The sequence below is a fragment of the Sitophilus oryzae genome, unplaced genomic scaffold, assembly GCF_002938485.1.
Source record: "Sitophilus oryzae breed Bouriz unplaced genomic scaffold, Soryzae_2.0 scaffold_980_pilon_pilon, whole genome shotgun sequence".
In the NCBI taxonomy this organism is placed as follows: domain Eukaryota; kingdom Metazoa; phylum Arthropoda; class Insecta; order Coleoptera; family Curculionidae; genus Sitophilus; species Sitophilus oryzae.
Genome location: NW_022147617.1, coordinates 2,314,994 through 2,333,571, shown reverse-complemented (window position 1 = coordinate 2,333,571; position 18,578 = coordinate 2,314,994). Strand labels below are relative to the sequence as shown.

General features: G+C 32.2%; 1 long non-coding RNA gene across 1 annotated transcript; it reads right to left on the bottom strand.

Moving 5' to 3' along the window:
- Positions 1-590: 590 nt before the first annotated feature.
- LOC115891331 lies at positions 591-1,291 on the bottom strand. The gene is made up of 3 exons (XR_004051810.1): positions 1,099-1,291; positions 734-993; positions 591-676 (listed from the first exon to the last, which is right to left on the bottom strand). It is a non-coding gene; the product is annotated as an uncharacterized LOC115891331 (long non-coding RNA).
- Positions 1,292-18,578: the final 17,287 nt, after the last annotated feature.

Here is an 18,578-nt window from a genome sequence, read left to right as displayed (position 1 = left end):
TATACTGATTATTTAGAATGATAAATTTAATGCTGCAATATTCTCCTAATGAATGATTTATTTTATAAAACAAGAATAAAAATTTTAGATTTAAATATTACTATATCTAAGACACAAACGATTGTTGTTTTAAGATATCAAATCATTTAAAGCGAAAATAAACTTATTCTACAATAAAAATTGCATTTACTCTGTTTGAAATGCCTCGAATTTAAAGTTATATAATGGTTTTCTTGATTAAAGTATATTCAATCTGCATTTGAGTAACTTATTTCTCAAAATGAATATTAGTAAAAGCCTTGTATATGATATAAACAAGGGTAAAAGTTTGTTTTAAGATACGAACGAATTGAAGCGACAAAAGTTTTTACTTAGTCTGAATAAATATATTTTTAAATTTGAGACTTTTCAATTTTCCGAACAATTTTCTTTTTGTTTCATTTGAGTAAAATAAAATTCTTAAAGTAAGGCAAAAATATCTCTGTTAAAAGTTTATTTTTAGTATGTACAGCATAAACATTGGTTTGGTTTGGTCATTTTGCAAGGTATTGCGACACTGAGGATGACATGTCACATGATGTGGATCGAATTTCCCAGGTTCGAGTCCAATATTCCATTACTTTATTCCATGGCTCGGTATTATGTTGCAGCTATGCAATTTCTTCTTTAAATGTATCTAAAAATGATTGCTTTCTGCTAATTTCAACTAAATTTTACTATTGTAATGCTATACCTTCTAAATTATCTTTTTTTTGTTTCGGGACAATACCAAAAGTCTTCGTCATCTGGCCTTTTTCTTTGTTTTTGGGTATCACCAGATCTAAATAAAATATTTCTGCAGTGATTCACTAGTTTGCCCTTAGCCATAACTGTCTTGTGAAATGGACTACATGCTCTTTTCACAGGGGGACAGTAATACACTCCCATTGGCTTTGTGGGAAAAGGAGCACTATTTTAGCAGCCAAAGAATTGTACTCATCTTGTTGAAGTCGACTAAAAAATAATTATTTTTAGTTTTTGCTTATGTAAATTCAAAAGCGAGTTCAGCTGAGTAAAAAGAGTATTAACTTTTTTTATTTATTATAGTATTTTACTTACTTTTTAACTACTAACTTTTTTTCCATAATTAATAACTAATCGCACCACGGCACCAAACGCAACAGCAACACCCATGCAACACCCCTACCGCGTCCCATCAAGCAACTGTTCAACTCAAAACTCAACTATAAAATACCGATTACCGGCCGCCTGAAGCAGGTTTAGAAAACAAGTGATGGGAAGGGGTGAAATGAAATTTGCTAATTTTCAAGACAAAATTAATAAAAAAAAATAATTTTAATCCTAGTAAATATGTTTATTTTTTAATTGGTTTGTGCAGCAAAATATATTTAAACAGAAACATAGTAGTTTCAAAATGTCTAAAATATTTTTATTTTAAGAAAAACTCTGTTTTAATTCCTTGGTTATTTTTATTTGAATAATATTGTGATCTTATACTAAACAATTAAAGCAAAGATTTGTTTTAAATGAAATATATAAGATTCTTAAAATAATATTTTATTTTTCTTGATCGAAACCTAATAAAGTTCATTGAAATAGACTGGTATTTTAAATAGAAAATGTAACTTATTTTTGAAGCAGTATATTTAAAACTTTAATTAATACTATCAGAGTTTCTAAACAAAAATATTATTTTAAATTAAGAAAATATAATGAAAAATTATTATTTTGCTTTTAAGCAAATGCATATATTTAAACAAAACATATATACTTGAAAAAAGTATCCGTTTATTTAAATTTAGTAAAAACTTTTGAGAAAATATGATTACATCAATGAAGTATTTCTTTTTTTGTGTGCAGGTGCAAGATGAGATGGTTCTTAGATCCAGCCAAAGTGCCAAAATGCATTTCCCCAACATCTGACTAGGAGCTTTCCCATCACCGACAAAGTCTCGCATCTCCTAAAGGATGGAATTTTAGGTAGCTTTAAGCTTATAAAATGAAAAAATGAGAAATATCTAGATTTCCTTATGGATTAAAAGTTGTGTTGGTGGTGTCTAGCCGCCCCGGTAACTGACTTTCCAGTCGTCAAACAATTAGTAAACTAAAATAGTTAATATATTTGATATTGTCTGATTTTATTAATATATCAAAGTAACAACAATAATTCAAAGTTTATGAATTATTGCTAGTCAAACTTCCTCGATTTCAACGGTGGCTCATTTACCGTCATAGACATTTTAAGGGACTTTTCTACCACTACACTTCAAATTTTGAATTTAAGTTAAAAGCTAAAAGCACCTACTTTTAGCTTATAATGGAATGAAAAAATTAAAAATGTCGAAATATCTTTACGCATTAAAAATTAGGCGTTTAGCCGCTACCTGCAACTGACTATCCAGTCGAAGTTAGAAAACTAGAATTTATCGATTTGATATTATATAATTTTATCTACATATCAGGATGACAAATATAATTCAAAGTTTATAAATTATAGCTAGTTAAATTCTTATTTTGAAAGATATATTACCCGAGAAAAAACTAGGAAGATGAGACGTAGCTAACAAAAAACGTAGAAAGTTTGCACGGCACCATAACTATAATAGAAAGATCTACCATTTCGATTACTCGAGCAGTGCACTTAAGAATAAAGTATTTTAATTAGTAGAATATAACATCGTGCAATTGCCAAGTCATTATAATTATTACAGAAATAAAGATGTCTAATATTAATATTAACAATTTATAACAAAATTGTTGAATAGGTGCTTTCAACAGAAACTAAATAAAATAATCTGACTTGGTTTTGCATGAGATCTTACAACTTTTTGTAGTGGAAGAACTGCGTTGTGAGACTTGGCATTTTTTTACATTCTATGTTTTTCATACAACATTTTTTTTTTCATACATATTTTCATAAAACATTTCATGGCAAGCCTAAAACTCCAACTACCAGAGAAATATTGCTTGCAAGTGATACAAACATACGCTCAAACAACTAACATTCAAATCCAGAATGCCACTTTATCTAAAGAAGAAGAGAACTTTCGGCCAATATGTACTACCAGTCATGACCTATGCATGCGAATCCTGAAGATTTAAAACGGATAATATAAGGAAACTGCAGGTCGCACAATGCTCAATGGAACGACATATGCTGGGAATAACTATAAAGAGATCGTAAAAGAGACCGTAAAAGAATAGAGTGGATACGACAAAAGACCCAGGTAATAGATGTCATCAACAGAATCAAATCCCTCAGGTGGTAATGGGCAGGACACCTGGCAAGAAGAACAGAAAACAGATGGACCACAAAAATTACAGCAAGAGACCTAGAGGAAGACTAAACCTAAGATGGGACCATGACATAAGGAAATTAGCAGTAATAACTTGGGCCCGCATTGCTAACAATAGACAACCAATGGGCCCAACTACAAAGAGAGTATCTAAATATGTGAGGGAGGGTAAAATGGTTGAATAAGCTGAAAATTATGCTGATGGCATATTTTCATCTTATATATTTGAAATAATTTTTTAATTTCATCTTGTACTTATTTAGATAATTTTTTTAGTATCGTATTATAACGTCCATATTTCATTAGATGTGTTTGTGTGAATAATGTTAAAAGTGTGTAGTATCTAAACCCGCTATAAAGGTCTTCATTTAATTTTTCTGGATTAGACTGTGGAATCATAAAGTTTAATGTGATGACTTACTAGACTAGAATTAAAATGACTTTCATTACATAGCTTTAAAAAAAGATGAACAAATGAACTTGAATGCTTCTTTGAAAATAATCTCAATAATTTGATAGACAAATTTATATAAAATTGTAATGAAACCAATAAACAAGCTTGACTCTAACTGTAAATTCAATGCCAAACCAACTGGGATCATTGCTGATTAAAAAAAGGTAGAAGCGAAGGGGTGCATTTCTAATAATGCTAATGACTGGAATCTTTTTGTCAAGTAAAAGTTTGAAAGAAAAATTAGAGTAGGTTTAGGGTGTATTACAATAAATTAAAGCTGATGATTTAATTGCTTTAGCGTACGGAAAAAAGACAAACGAGTTTAAAAGTTTTTCGTGTATTTGTCATTTCTGTTTAAAGGGGCTACTTTAGAATTATATTGTCTTAAATTTTAAGAACATTAAAATGTTAATCAGCTTATTGTTTTGTACAGAGTGGCTCCAGCGTTCAAATAAGCTCCATTAGTCTATGGGCTACGTGGAAAAATGTGGATATTAATGAGGAAAGCGACACACTTTGCACAGATGATTTTAGACGAAAACACTCGATTTGACCCGCAGCTCCGCCGTTCAAACGGTTGCTGGCGGAGTGGGGGGAGGGGTTAAAATTGGGTGCCTATATTAAAAAATGTCGCATATTATTGATATTGGTATCGACTTGCAGGTTTTTCAGGATATCAAAACCGAATATAACCTCCCCCAATTATTTTATGGTGCCATTTATGTATTAGGTGGGGCTAAAACCTACAAAAATTATTGAACATTAAAGTGAAACTTTAATGTGCTATTATTTGAATGTTTTAAACAAGATTAAATGCAATTTTACCGAACACTCTTATTTTGCAGGGTTGTGAACAAGGGGGGGTTTGGGGGTTTAACCAACCCGCTTCCCCGTAAAGATTTTAATAAACGCATTTTTCGGGTCAATTTAATTTAAAAAAGTAATAAAATAAATATATTAAATTTTAAAAATATTTTTTCAATTTACTAACTCATTTTATTTATTGTTTACAACTCCAAATCGTCGTCGTTCTCGCTATCACTGCAAATTGGCAAATCGGATCCTATAATACTGCCTAAAAAAAGTATAAGCAATAAGTTGCAAGTATTTTTACGTCTTTTGGTAGTTTGGTTGCAAATTAAGAGCCGATAGTTACATTACTGCAATTCCCTCTACATTTCTTGCATGCAGGTGTACAAGGTAGGTTACTTCCCTTGCAGAGACACCTTAAAGTGTCGCATTGGGTCGTGCATCCACACCTATCCAATGCACGACAAGCTTACCATATATTTGATTGCGCAGACCACAAAGGGTTCCACTTTGTCCCTTCTTTAAACCACACCCAAGAAGAATGTCTCAGTTTGCGGTATATCGGTCGATCTTCCCCAAATCTGCCCTGCCTGATATGCTGCCCTCATTGCGTGTTGGTATATAGCAGCTGCAGTTGGAGGCAGTAAATTCAATGGCTTACTTTGGGACATAAATAAAAATTTTCTGGCCTGATTCACATTGTCTACTTCCTGAATCCGATATAGTTTGACAACAAACTTTTCCAGACTTTTAACTATTATCGATATTTTTCGAAGGCTTGGAAATTGCAGCAAAAACTTCATTGAATTCCTCGGTCCAGACCTTCCAAAACGTTCGTTTGCCCTTCCCCATAAAGAATGAGGTCGTATCACAGCCAGAGTGAAGGCATGAAATCCTCTTAGTACCTATGATTTTTCTTTTCGCAGGGCAAGAGCAATTAAATGTGCTGGAATATAAGGAAATATAAATAAGATTTTCCAGTTCCATACAATATCCATAACTCTTCAAGACCAATTTCATTTAATTGATGGTAGAATAGCACTACCAAAACCAAAACGTCTGTATCAGAGCATCGGATTAGAACTGATTTAGCACCATAATTTGCCATGTCCCCCGTCAAATAATACGGCCATCAGCCTCTTTTTGGTGGGTGCAGTCCACTTGATTTAGGCCTTTTAAATCATTCTCATTAGATGTTATGATGTTTCCGATGTTGGTTACCACTTTGTAACGAAAATTTATTTTCGTTGTGCTTGCCTTCGGATTATTTTATTTTTAAACAAGGTTTTTACAGTTTGCAATTTTACTCGGCCTTCCGGTACCATACTTTTCCCCGGTTCGATGTTGTGCGTCGGGATACTAGAATTAGATAAACGTTCAATTCGTTAATCAATAATTTATAATAATTATCGTATATATATATATATATATATATCGTTAATCAATTATTATAATCAATTAATATAATTAATTAATTTAAAATATATTTTTTATCGTTCTTTATAATAATTCTCAATGGTACTTAGCAAAGTTGAACTTATTATTTGGATTTTAATATGTTTTTGCTCAACGATTATAAATTAAGTTGCTCTTTTCATGGATCGTGCCATCCATCACGAGAATCCATGGAGTACCAAATTACTCCAAATGGTACGCTCTACAAAATATTGCAGACAGTAAAACACCGTAGATTGTTTTAGGCAATTCATAATACAATAGTTGCAATTTTTGGTTGCCTACCTACTGTTTGAGATTCATTTGTTTATTTTTCACGGAGGTTAAGTGAATTTTCCTTGTTATCAGTGCTAATTGATTAAGATGCAATTGTTTCCTTGATTTTTAAGGTATGTAAGGAGTCGTTAAGTATTATTTTTATTAGTAGTTGAAATTTTATCGAGAATTAGTTTAACAACGCATGACTATTTTTGATTCGATTTTGGATGTCAAAATTTTCGGGAGAAGGGGTATTGTTAATATAAAACTAAAAATTTTAAAATTTTGCCTTCTTCTTTTCTCATCTCTGCTTTGGTCATTATCGCCATTATTTCAATCTGTTTGAGATTTTATTTTTTTGTCAAGACTGCACGCTGAAGGTACGATTTTATTTAATTTTACTATCTGGTTCTATTTAACAATTTATTTTCAGCATTTATTTCAGTGCTTTTTAGTAGCCTTAATATAACAGTTTTTTTTCTCATAAGAGCACGTGCTTAGTCGTATCGTAAGATATCTTTTCTTTAATTTTTCTATAATTGCATTTTCTGCGTAGAGTCGATTTTTATGTCTATCTATAGAGTCGTGCATCAATGAAATTTTTAATTATGGGTATTTTTAAAAAATCAAATAGTACATCTCAGAAAACTTTTGGGGTGCTATTCAGAACTCTAACCAGAACTGTTTTTCAACATTGCATTTCCTGCTTAGAGTCGATTTTTATGTTTATCTATAGAGTCGTACATCAATGAAATTTTTAATTATGGGTATTTTTAAAAAATCAAATAGTACATCTTATATAACTTTTGTGGTGCTATTCAGAACTCTAACCAGAACTGTTTTTCAACATTGCATTTCTTTCGTAGAGTCGATTTTTATGTCTATCTAAAGAGTCGTGCATCAATGAAATTTTTAATTATGGGTATTTTTAAAAAATCAAATAGTACATCTTATAGAACTATTGGGGTGCTATTCAGAACTCTAACCAGAACTGTTTTTCAACATTGCATTTCCTGCGTAGGGTCGATTTTTATGTCTATCTATAGAGTCGTGCATCAATGAAATTTTTAATTATAGGTATTTTTAAAAAATCAAATAGTACATCTTATAGAACTTTTGGGGTGCTATTCAGAACTCTAACCAGAACTGTTTTTCAACATTGCATTTCCTGCGTAGAGTCGATTTTTATGTTTATCTATAGAGTCGTGTATCAATGAAATTTTTAATTATGGGTATTTTTAAAAAATCAAATAGTACATCTTATAGAACTTTTGGGGTGCTATTCAGAACTCTAACCAGAACTGTTTTTCAACATTGCATTTCCTTCGTAAAGTCGATTTTTATGTCTATCTATAGAGTCGGGCATCAATTAAATGTTTAATTATTGGTATTTTTTAAAAAATCAAATAGTTCATCTTATAGAACTTTAGGGTGCTATCCAGAACTCTAACCAGAACTGTTTTTCAACATTGCATTTCCTTCGTAAAGTCGATTTTATGTCTATCTATAGAGTCGTGCATCAATGAAATTTTTAATAATTGGTATTTTAAAAATTCAAATAGTACATCTTATAGAACTTTTGGGGTGCTATTCAGAACTCTAACCAGAACTGTTTTTCAACATTGCATTTCCTGCGTAGAGTCGATTTTTATGTCTATCTATAGAGTCGTGCATCAATGAAATTTTTAATTATTGGTATTTTTAAAAATTCAAATAGTACATCTTATAGAACTTTTGGGGTGCTATTCAGAACTCTAACCAGAACTGTTTTTCAACATTGCATTTCCTTCGTAGAGTCGATTTTTATGTCTATCTATAGAGTCGTGCATCAATGAAATTTTTAATTATGGGTATTTTTAAAAATCAAATAGTACATCTTATAGAACTTTTGGGGTGCTATTCAGAACTCTAACCAGAACTGTTTTTCAACATTGCATTTCCTGCGTAGAGTCGATTTTTATGTTTATCTATAGAGTCGTGCATCAATGAAATTTTTAATTATGGGTATTTTTAAAAAATCAAATAGTACATCTTATAGAACTTTTGGGGTGCTATTCAGAACTCTAACCAGAACTGTTTTTCAACATTGCATTTCCTTCGTAAAGTCGATTTTTATGTCTATCTATAGAGTCGGGCATCAATTAAATGTTTAATTATTGGTATTTTTAAAAAATCAAATAGTTCATCTTATAGAACTTTAGGGGTGCTATCCAGAACTCTAACCAGAACTGTTTTTCAACATTGCATTTCCTTCGTAAAGTCGATTTTTATGTCTATCTATAGAGTCGTGCATCAATGAAATTTTTAATAATTGGTATTTTTAAAAAATCAAATAGTACATCTTATAGAACTTTTGGGGTGCTATTCAGAACTCTAACCAGAACTGTTTTTCAACATTGCATTTCCTGCGTAGAGTCGATTTTTATGTCTATCTATAGAGTCGTGCATCAATGAAATTTTTAATTATTGGTATTTTTAAAAATTCAAATAGTACATCTTATAGAACTTTTGGGGTGCTGTTCAGAACTCTAACCAGAACTGTTTTTCAACATTGCATTACCTTCGTAAAGTCGGTTTTTATGTCTATCTATAGAGTCGTGCGTCAATGAAATTTTTAATTATTGGGATTTTTTAAAAATCAAATAGTACATCTTATAGAACTTTTGGGGTGCTTATCAGAACTCTAACCAGAACTGTTTTTCAACATTGCATTTCTTTCGTAGAGTCGATTTTTATGTCTATCTATAGAGTCGTGCATCAATGAAATTTTTAATTATGGGTATTTTTAAAAAATCAAATAGTACATCTTATAGAACTTTTGTGGTGCTATTCAGAACTCTAACCAGAACTGTTTTTCAACATTGCATTTCCTTCGTAGAGTCGATTTTTATGTCTATCTATAGAGTCGTGCATCAATGAAATTTTTAATTATGGGTATTTTTAAAAAATCAAATAGTACATCTTATAGAACTTTTGGGGTGCTATTCAGAACTCTAACCAGAACTGTTTTTCAACATTGCATTTCCTGCGTAGAGTCGATTTTTATGTTTATCTATAGAGTCGTGCATCAATGAAATTTTTAATTATGGGTATTTTTAAAAAATCAAATAGTACATCTTATATAACTTTTGTGGTGCTATTCAGAACTCTAACCAGAACTGTTTTTCAACATTGCATTTCTTTCGTAGAGTCGATTTTTATGTCTATCTATAGAGTCGTGCATCAATGAAATTTTTTAATTATGGGTATTTTTAAAAATCAAATAGTACATCTTATAGAACTTTTGGGGTGCTATTCAGAACTCTAACCAGAACTGTTTTTCAACATTGCATTTCCTTCGTAGAGTCGATTTTATGTCTAACTTGTGTAACGTTTTCTTGACACAATGCAAACGGCAGCTTTTCGTCTTTGGGAGCAGTCGTAGGTTTGTTTTTTCTTTTTTTATTTTTTTTTAATAGGTGTTATAATTAATCAATAAAACAATAATTATTGGGCGCCAGGACATTCACTCAGAAATAATAGATCTCTTTACGCCAACTTAAATTTATTTATAATTAAAAAAATATTAGACAAGGACAGTAATTGATGTGGATGAAGTTAGGTTTTTAAAATGAATTAATATTTAAGAAAAATAAGTAATCAACATTTAAATGTATGATAAAAAAAAATAGTATCACTTGCTTTGTTGATCAAAAATCATTGACATTATTAATATAAAATTACGCAAAATAAAAAGTTAAATAAGTACCTCAAACTAACGCAGTTCATGAACCTTGTTGTATGCGCACATAATTCCGTCAATCAATTAAAAGTTAATTAAATAAATATGTCAAGTGACACCATCACAAAATACTTGACAAGATATTAAAATATATAAAAATTTGTATATTTAAAATTAAGAAAATTATATTTTAATAATGAAATTCAAAATTGATATCTAATAATTACATAATTAATTACGTAATTCGTAGTAATTTACGTAATTCGTAAAGTAAATAGATTTGAAATGAGTTATTAAAAAAATGTGAAATCTGGCCTGATTATCCGGTGCAATTCCAGGCTTTGGCACGTCCTTCTGGATGGTGTGTGGACGCTAGGTGTGGGAGCTCATCCCCAATCTACCACAGCCTCGAACAGCCCCTTACAATACCACCAGCCATGTGGAAATCAAACATGGATCATAGATACAGGCTCTCGTACCTCAAACCACCAATCACGACATATAACTCGCCATGTAACTGGGCGGTAAAACCCTGGAAACGACACAACTTATGCACAAAATGCATTTTAGAAATTTTAGAACCCTCACAATGCTGAGGGTTTACTCAAAAATTAAATTCATGACAAGACAACCAAAACCACGTTTAGAAAATCTGTAAAGAGATAAGGTTGAACCAAAAGAGTAAAAATATGATGAAGACCAAACTTACCACAAAAATACCCATGAAAACTTAAAATTGATTCCTTCCCCAAATGCCAGGAACCACTAGGACTACATTCCAAAAGTTAATAGAATTAAAACGTTTGAACTTTTTCGGATGACTTCAGATAAGTATGTCGATGTTTACGCCACGAAATCTGAATCAAAAATGGTGACTTCCGATGGTCAAAAAGATGCTCTAGTTCTGCGCCGACAAGGGCAAGTACGATCCACAGAGTGTCCGAAATTAGTCAGAACTAATTCGGTAGGGTGTATGTTGGGTTGCCAATAGTATCGTTTTATTAAAACGTTACACTGCCCTCCTCCAAAAAAAAAGAAATGGATTTGAAAAAGAACATTTCTTCAACCATCCAACTAACCAATAGCAGTGAGTAACTGCGAAGGAAAGAAAAATACCGTTCCACAATGAACACACTGGCCAGACATGAAGACTATGGAAATGCGGTACCCATCAATCACCTCAGAGTCACCACAACCGTGCTGTACACACTATGATGTCCACTAACTTAGAAGTTACCCTGGTCACTAGGATATGGCAATGAAGAACTTTCGGTCAAAATCGTTTAAATTAAAACCCGGAAACTAATTATAAGAAGATATGTACAAATTCTACAGAAAAATTAATGTAGTAAAACAAATTTTTAACTAGATATATGAAACATATATTTCTAGAGACCATTACTACTTGAGAGTTGATCAGGCTCACAAACAATAATATTAAAGTATATACTAAGTATATACCGACCAACAGGGAGGCATAGGAGTTTATTAGCACTAGTAACCAATAAACCGGGAAACGATAAATCGATAAAACGATAAGGGGAACTCAGTAAAAATTACCATTTTGACAGAGAAGATACGATAAGTTGTAAAACGGTAAGTGTCAAAAATAATAAGATAACTAAATTAGTATGGTGAGTACTAAACGGTAGGACTAAGAAACAAGGCGATAACAATACATTACTTTTATGTATTGGAATACCTTACAAGGTATCAGAAGATTCTGAAGATACATCGCTATCGTCAAAATTAAGGTAGGGTTTGAGGTCCTTGACGTGCCAATTTCCGGCATTCGAACCATCAGGGTTAGTTAAAGTATATACAAGACGGGATAACTTTTTACGGACTGTACACATAATAAACTTAGGAGCTAATTTCGCGGCAAATTTGTTAGCTGCATTCGATAAGACTTTATTACGACGCCATACTTTATCTCCAACACTAAACGAGACTTCTCTCTTTCTGAGATTATAAGTTTGCGTATTACGTAGATAAGCTTTATGTACATTATGCCTAACATCACTAAAAATGTCGCGTAGACCCTCAAGTTCAGCTGCGTACGAATTCCTATCTCCCGGTAAAATTTCAACATCATCGGTAATAGATGGATTTACTCCATAGTAATCTCCAGACAAAGGAACGTGACGACCAAAATTTAAAAATGCAGGTGTGAATTTCGTAACTTCGTGCCTACTAGTATTAATAGCTTGTTGTATTTTAGCTAACTCTATATCCCAGTTACGATGTTCCTCAATATAGCATCGAATAGCTGTAGTAATGGTTCTGTTGCTACGCTCAACAAAATTGCACTGAGCAGAGTATACGGCATTGAACCAAATTTTTTGAACTTTATATTGAGAACATAGGTCACGTAAAATTTTTCCACTAAGATTCGGCGCGTTGTCACATATCACATACTGCGGAATTCCAAAAACCAAAAAGACATTATTTTCGAGAAAATCGGCTATATTTTTAGCCTTAGCGGTACGTAATGGGTGAACTATAGTGTACTTTGAAAACCAGTCTCCAACTACCAATAACCAAGTATAACCTTTTTTTGAACGCGGCAAAGGTCCTACTAAATCTAACGCGATAATTTGCCAAGGAAATTTAGCTTCCTTTTCCTTACCCATAAAACCGATTCTTGATGCATTTGTAGCTTTTTGTGCTCCGCAAATCTTACAAGAACGTACATATTTCAAAATTTGGTGACGCATTTTAGGCCAATAGTAACTTTCCTGAACCCTAGCTAGTGTTTTATAAAAACCTAAATGCGCTGAGGTTGGTGGATCATGACACGATCTAATAATATCGAGCCTCTGTGGCTTTGGTACTAACATTTTCCATTCAACTATATTTGTTTTTAAAGGTAAATTACAAGGTATAAATTTATAAATTAACTCATCCTCAACTTTCCACTGTGGAAATCGATCCGGTGATCTAGAAATTTGTTCACGCAAATTCGCAAACCATGGATCAATTCTATCAGTATCTACGTTGAGAATAGATATTTTAGGAAAATGGTTATTAGATGTTTCAAGAAAATTGTTATCGGAAAACATACGGCTTAACGCGTCCGGAACGACATGATCAGCTCCCTTGCGATGAATTAAATCAAAACTATTTTGCCGTAATCTAAGAGACCAACGAGCAAGTCTACCAGTAGGATTTTTTAAGTTACTCAACCAAAGTAAGGAATAGTGATCGGTCACTACAGTAAATTTAGTACCTTCTACATAAGGGCGAAATTTTTCAATAGAAAAAATAACAGCGAGGCATTCGCGCTCTGTAACTGAATAATTACGTTCGGTACGCGAAAGCGAACGGCTGGCATATGCGATAACCTTTTCTTTGCCATCTAAAACTTGAGTCAACACACCCCCAAGACCAGAATCAGAAGCATCACACTGTATAGTAAAGGGTTGCGAAAAATCAGGTTGAGAAAGGACAGGAGACGATACCAATGCTTATTTGATCTTCAGAAAGGAAGCCTCAGCTTCTGGGGACCACGTTATGGGTTGCTTCTTTTTCTTTTTGCCTTTTAAAAGGTCATTCAAAGGAGATACAAGAGTAGAAAAATTGTTAATAAACCTTCGATACCAGGAGCAAAGTCCTATAAATCGCTTAACTTCAGTAGTGGAAGAAGGACGTGGATAATTGATCATCGCAGATATCTTATCAGGATCTGTACGCAAAGAGTTGTCGCCAATCACATAGCCTAAAAATTTAAGAGAAGTTTTGAAAAACTCACATTTATTTATATTTATTGTAAGATTAGCTTCTTTTAATTTATTCTTGACCTCAGATAAAAGTTTAATATGATCATCAAAATTAGATGAACAGATAACAATGTCATCTAGATAACAGAAAATGTTTGGCTCATATCTGGGACCAAAAATTGAATCAACTAATCGCTGCTGTGTTTGGGCAGCATTACACAAACCGAAAGGCATGGTCACAAAGTGAAATAAGCCTCGCCCGACTACGCTGAAAGCTGTTTTTTCACGAGAGGACGGGTGGAGAGGTATTTGCCAAAATGATTTTCTAAGATCAACTGAAGATATATATTTAGCATCGCGTAACATATTTAAAATTCTGTCTATACGAGGCAATGGGTAACTATCATGTTTAGTTACTTCATTTAGGGGACGTCCATCAAAACAGAAGCGATATTCACCTGATTTCTTTTTTACTAACAGCACAGGAGAAGACCAAGGGCTACTAGAAGGTTCAACAACACCGGATTTTAACATGTCATCCAGTTCATCGTTTAAAATTTTTTGCATATAAGGTGACATTAAGTATGGCTTTTCTTAAAAGGTTTTGCGTCGCCAGTATCAATATTTAATTCAATCTTATTTGTACGACCGAGTCGAAATTCACTATTAATTTCATCGAAAGATTTAACTATAGAATCCGCTAAACTACGTTGAGTTGGAGACAGATTATCAATAGTATATAAATTAGAATAAATATCACACATATTTTCAGGTAATTTCTTAAAATGACTAGGACAATTTTGAATTTGAAAAGTTTTTGTCTTAAAGTCGATAATAGGGGAACTTTGATTAATTAAATCACTGCCAATAATAAAACTAAGATCTAGAGAGGGTACTACTAATGCAGAAATAACAAAACAACAATTGTCAATTTTAATAGGCAAATCAACTACACCTACCACATCTCTTCTCGAACCATCTGCAAGACTAACACCAGAAACTGATGAACTATTTACATTTATACCTAAATTATCAAGAAATTCGGTTCCCTTAGAACCAATAACTGTATTCGTACATCCAGAGTCGAGTAAAACTATAAACTCATGTGAAAATATTTCTATACTAATATACATTCTATTATCTAATGGTTTTTTAATTAAAAGTGTTCCTACTTGAGGTTCGGAACTTTTATGCAAAAATTCTCTAACTGTTTGGAGCCAGAGTCTCCATTCATTGGCCTTAAGTTTGGGGGTAGTATGGCGATCAAAATTGCCTACCTCCCTTATTCTTTTTTTGAACAATTAGAACAAGTTTTAATAGTGACATTAGGAGTACCACAACGAAAACAGAATGTATTTCTTTTTGACGTACAATCGGCAAAAACATGGTTTTCTTGCTTACAGTTCCAGCAGATAATTGGTTTCTTATTACTGGATATATTTAATCGAGATGTACTAGGTTCGCAAGATGTGGCAGAGGTATTGACAGTATTCGATGTAGCAACACTTGACCGAGAAGATTCATTACGTCTAAAAGCAACCTTATTTGGTTTTACTTTTGATGAGTGAGGCTTAGAGACAGGTTCATCAGTATTACTGCTGCAAGCACAAATATGTGAAACCGCGGATTTATTTTTATTCACTAACCGTAAATTTTCTTCAAGTTTTCGGCAAAGGTCAATTAAATGAGAAACGGAAGTAATATCAATTAGAGCTAATTGGGTGGTAAATTCTGGTAATAAATTATTTTTTAAATATTTAATTTTTGTAGGCTCCGCTGGTGGTCTGCTTAAACGCCTAAATAATGATTCTAAATGCGAAACAAAAATAATTACAGATTCCGATTTCTTTTGTTTTCTACTTTTAATTTGATCCCAAAGGTCATCATCTATATCCGAAGAAAGAAAATCTAACTTAATTCTAGCCACTAATGAGTCCCAGTCGGTCAGTGAATCTTTAATAGTCCTAAACCATATAAAAGCCTCTCCAGTAAAAAGTTCAACAGCTGATCTAAAAAGTTCCTCTTTATTGACATTACGAGATAGAGCTAGTTCATGTACTCGTTCCAAAAAATTAAAAACTGATCGGGATTCTCCGCTAAATTTTATACCCCATTCAGATAAATTACAACTTTTACTAATATTCACTACTGGTGCTGGCACATTTATAGTAGGTTGAAATTCATTAACATTTCCAAAAGGTAAATTTCCAAAAGATAAAGGACAAGGAGACACAGCACCACTAACAGTTTGCGCACGCTCAAACAAGTCGGCTTCAAATTGTAAACATGTCGCATAAGATTCATTCTTAAAAGTTCTAGCCTGCTGTAATAATTGTTCACTAACATTATCCGGCATAGGCATACGACGAATACGCCCTGTAAGGTGGATAATACGTGACTTTAATCGTTTAAATAATGAATCAGTAGTCGTGCCCTCAAAATCAGAAAGTAATGTTTTAATTGAATCTAAAGAAGCATTAATTGCTGTGCATTCCTGTTCAAAAATGTTATCATAATTTGACATGTCTATAAGAGAACCCGGAGAAGAACGTTCCTTTTCTAAAAGTCTGCTCAAAATTTTACGTTTTTCGTTCATGTCCCGTTGCGTAATAATCTGACGAATCTTTAATTCATAATTAAGCTCTTCAATAAGTAAATGTCCTACTTGAAATGTAGCAGCGTCCATTTTGAAAAAATTACCAAACTTTAAATTTTACTAAACAAATACTAACGTATTATAATCGAAATATATAAAAAAAATCTCCAATCATAAACCAGACAAAGATGTGTACCGTCCGTAAAAAAGTTTCTTACCAAAAGAAGTAATAAATAAATAATTACTAATAGGTCGAAAAAATTACTAATTAGTCAAAAACAAGTCATAAAATTTAATCTAAAATTTTCTGAGTGAAATGCCCACTAAACAGAAAAAATTCTAATTTATTGCAACGATTACTCACAAAAAAATTGTTTACTGCAATTACTGCAAATGTAAATTTAATCAAGTCAATAACAACATATTTGTTTAATAAGAAATGTATACATCTATTTATTAATAATAAATGTATCTCAAAAAAAACTATGCACAAAAAATATCTTTATAAAAATACACGTACGCTGGTATGTGCTATGATAAATTTCTTATTAAAATTATATTTAAACAAAATCAAGGCTAAATGGAAAATTCTTGTTTTATTTTGAAAAAAGAGAGAAAAGATAAAAAAAAATTGGCCCCAGGTTGTAGGCGTCAAACTTGTGTAACGTTTTCTTGACACAATGCAAACGGCAGCTTTTCGTCTTTGGGAGCAGTCGTAGGTTCGTTTTTTCTTTTTTTTTTTTTTTTAATAGGTGTTATAATTAATCAATAAAACAATAATTATTGGGCGCCAGGACATTCACTCAGAAATAATAGATCTCTTTACGCCAACTTAAATTTATTTATAATTAAAAAATATTAGACAAGGACAGTAATTGATGTGGATGAAGTTAGGTTTTTAAAATGAATTAATATTTAAGAAAAATAAGTAATCAACATTTAAATGTATGATAAAAAAAAAAAATAGTATCACTTGCTTTGTTGATCAAAAATCATTGACATTATTAATATAAAATTACGCAAAATAAAAAGTTAAATAAAGTACCTCAAACTAACGCAGTTCATGAACCTTGTTGTATGCGCACATAATTCCGTCAATCAATCAAAAGTTAATTAAATAAATATGTCAAGTGACACCATCACAAAATACTTGACAAGATATTAAAATATATAAAAATTTGTATATTTAAAATTAAGAAAATTATATTTTAATAATGAAATTCAAAATTGATATCTAATAATTACATAATTAATTACGTAATTCGTAAAGTAAATAGATTTGAAATGAGTTATTAAAAATGTGAAATCTGGCCTGATTATCCGGTGCAATTCCAGGCTTTGGCACGTCCTTCTGGATGGTGTGTGGACGCTAGGTGTGGGAGCTCATCCCCAATCTACCACAGCCTCGAACAGCCCCTTACAATACCACCAGCCATGTGGAAATCAAACATGGATCATAGATACAGGCTCTCGTACCTCAAACCACCAATCACGACATATAACTCGCCATGTAACTGGGCGGTAAAACCCTGGAAACGACACAACTTATGCACAAAATGCATTTTAGAAATTTTAGAACTTACCTCACAATGCTGAGGGTTTACTCAAAAATTAAATTCATGACAGGACAACCAAAACCACGTTTAGAAAATCTGTAAAGAGATAAGGTTGAACCAAAAGAGTAAAAATATGATGAAGACCAAACTTACCACAAAATACCCATGAAAACTTAAAATTGATTCCTTCCCCAAATGCCAGGAACCACTAGGACTACATTCCAAAAGTTAATAGAATTAAAACGTTTGAACTTTTCGGATGACTTCAGATAAGTATGTCGATGTTTACGCCACGAAATCTGAATCAAAAATGGTGACTTCCGATGGTCAAAAAGATGCTCTAGTTCTGCGCCGACAAGGGCAAGTACGATCCACAGAGTGTCCGAAATTAGTCAGAACTAATTCGGTAGGGTGTATGTTGGGTTGCCAATAGTATCGTTTTATTAAAACGTTACAATCTATAGAGTCGTGCATCAATGAAATTTTTAATTATGGGTATTTTTAAAAAATCAAATAGTACATCTTATAGAACTTTTGGGGTGCTATTCAGAACTCTAACCAGAACTGTTTTTCAACATTGCATTTCCTTCGTAGAGTCGATTTTTATGTCTAACTTGTGTAACGTTTTCTTGACACAATGCAAACGGCAGCTTTTCGTCTTTGGGAGCAGTCGTAGGTTTGTTTTTTCTTTTTTTATTTTTTTTTAATAGGTG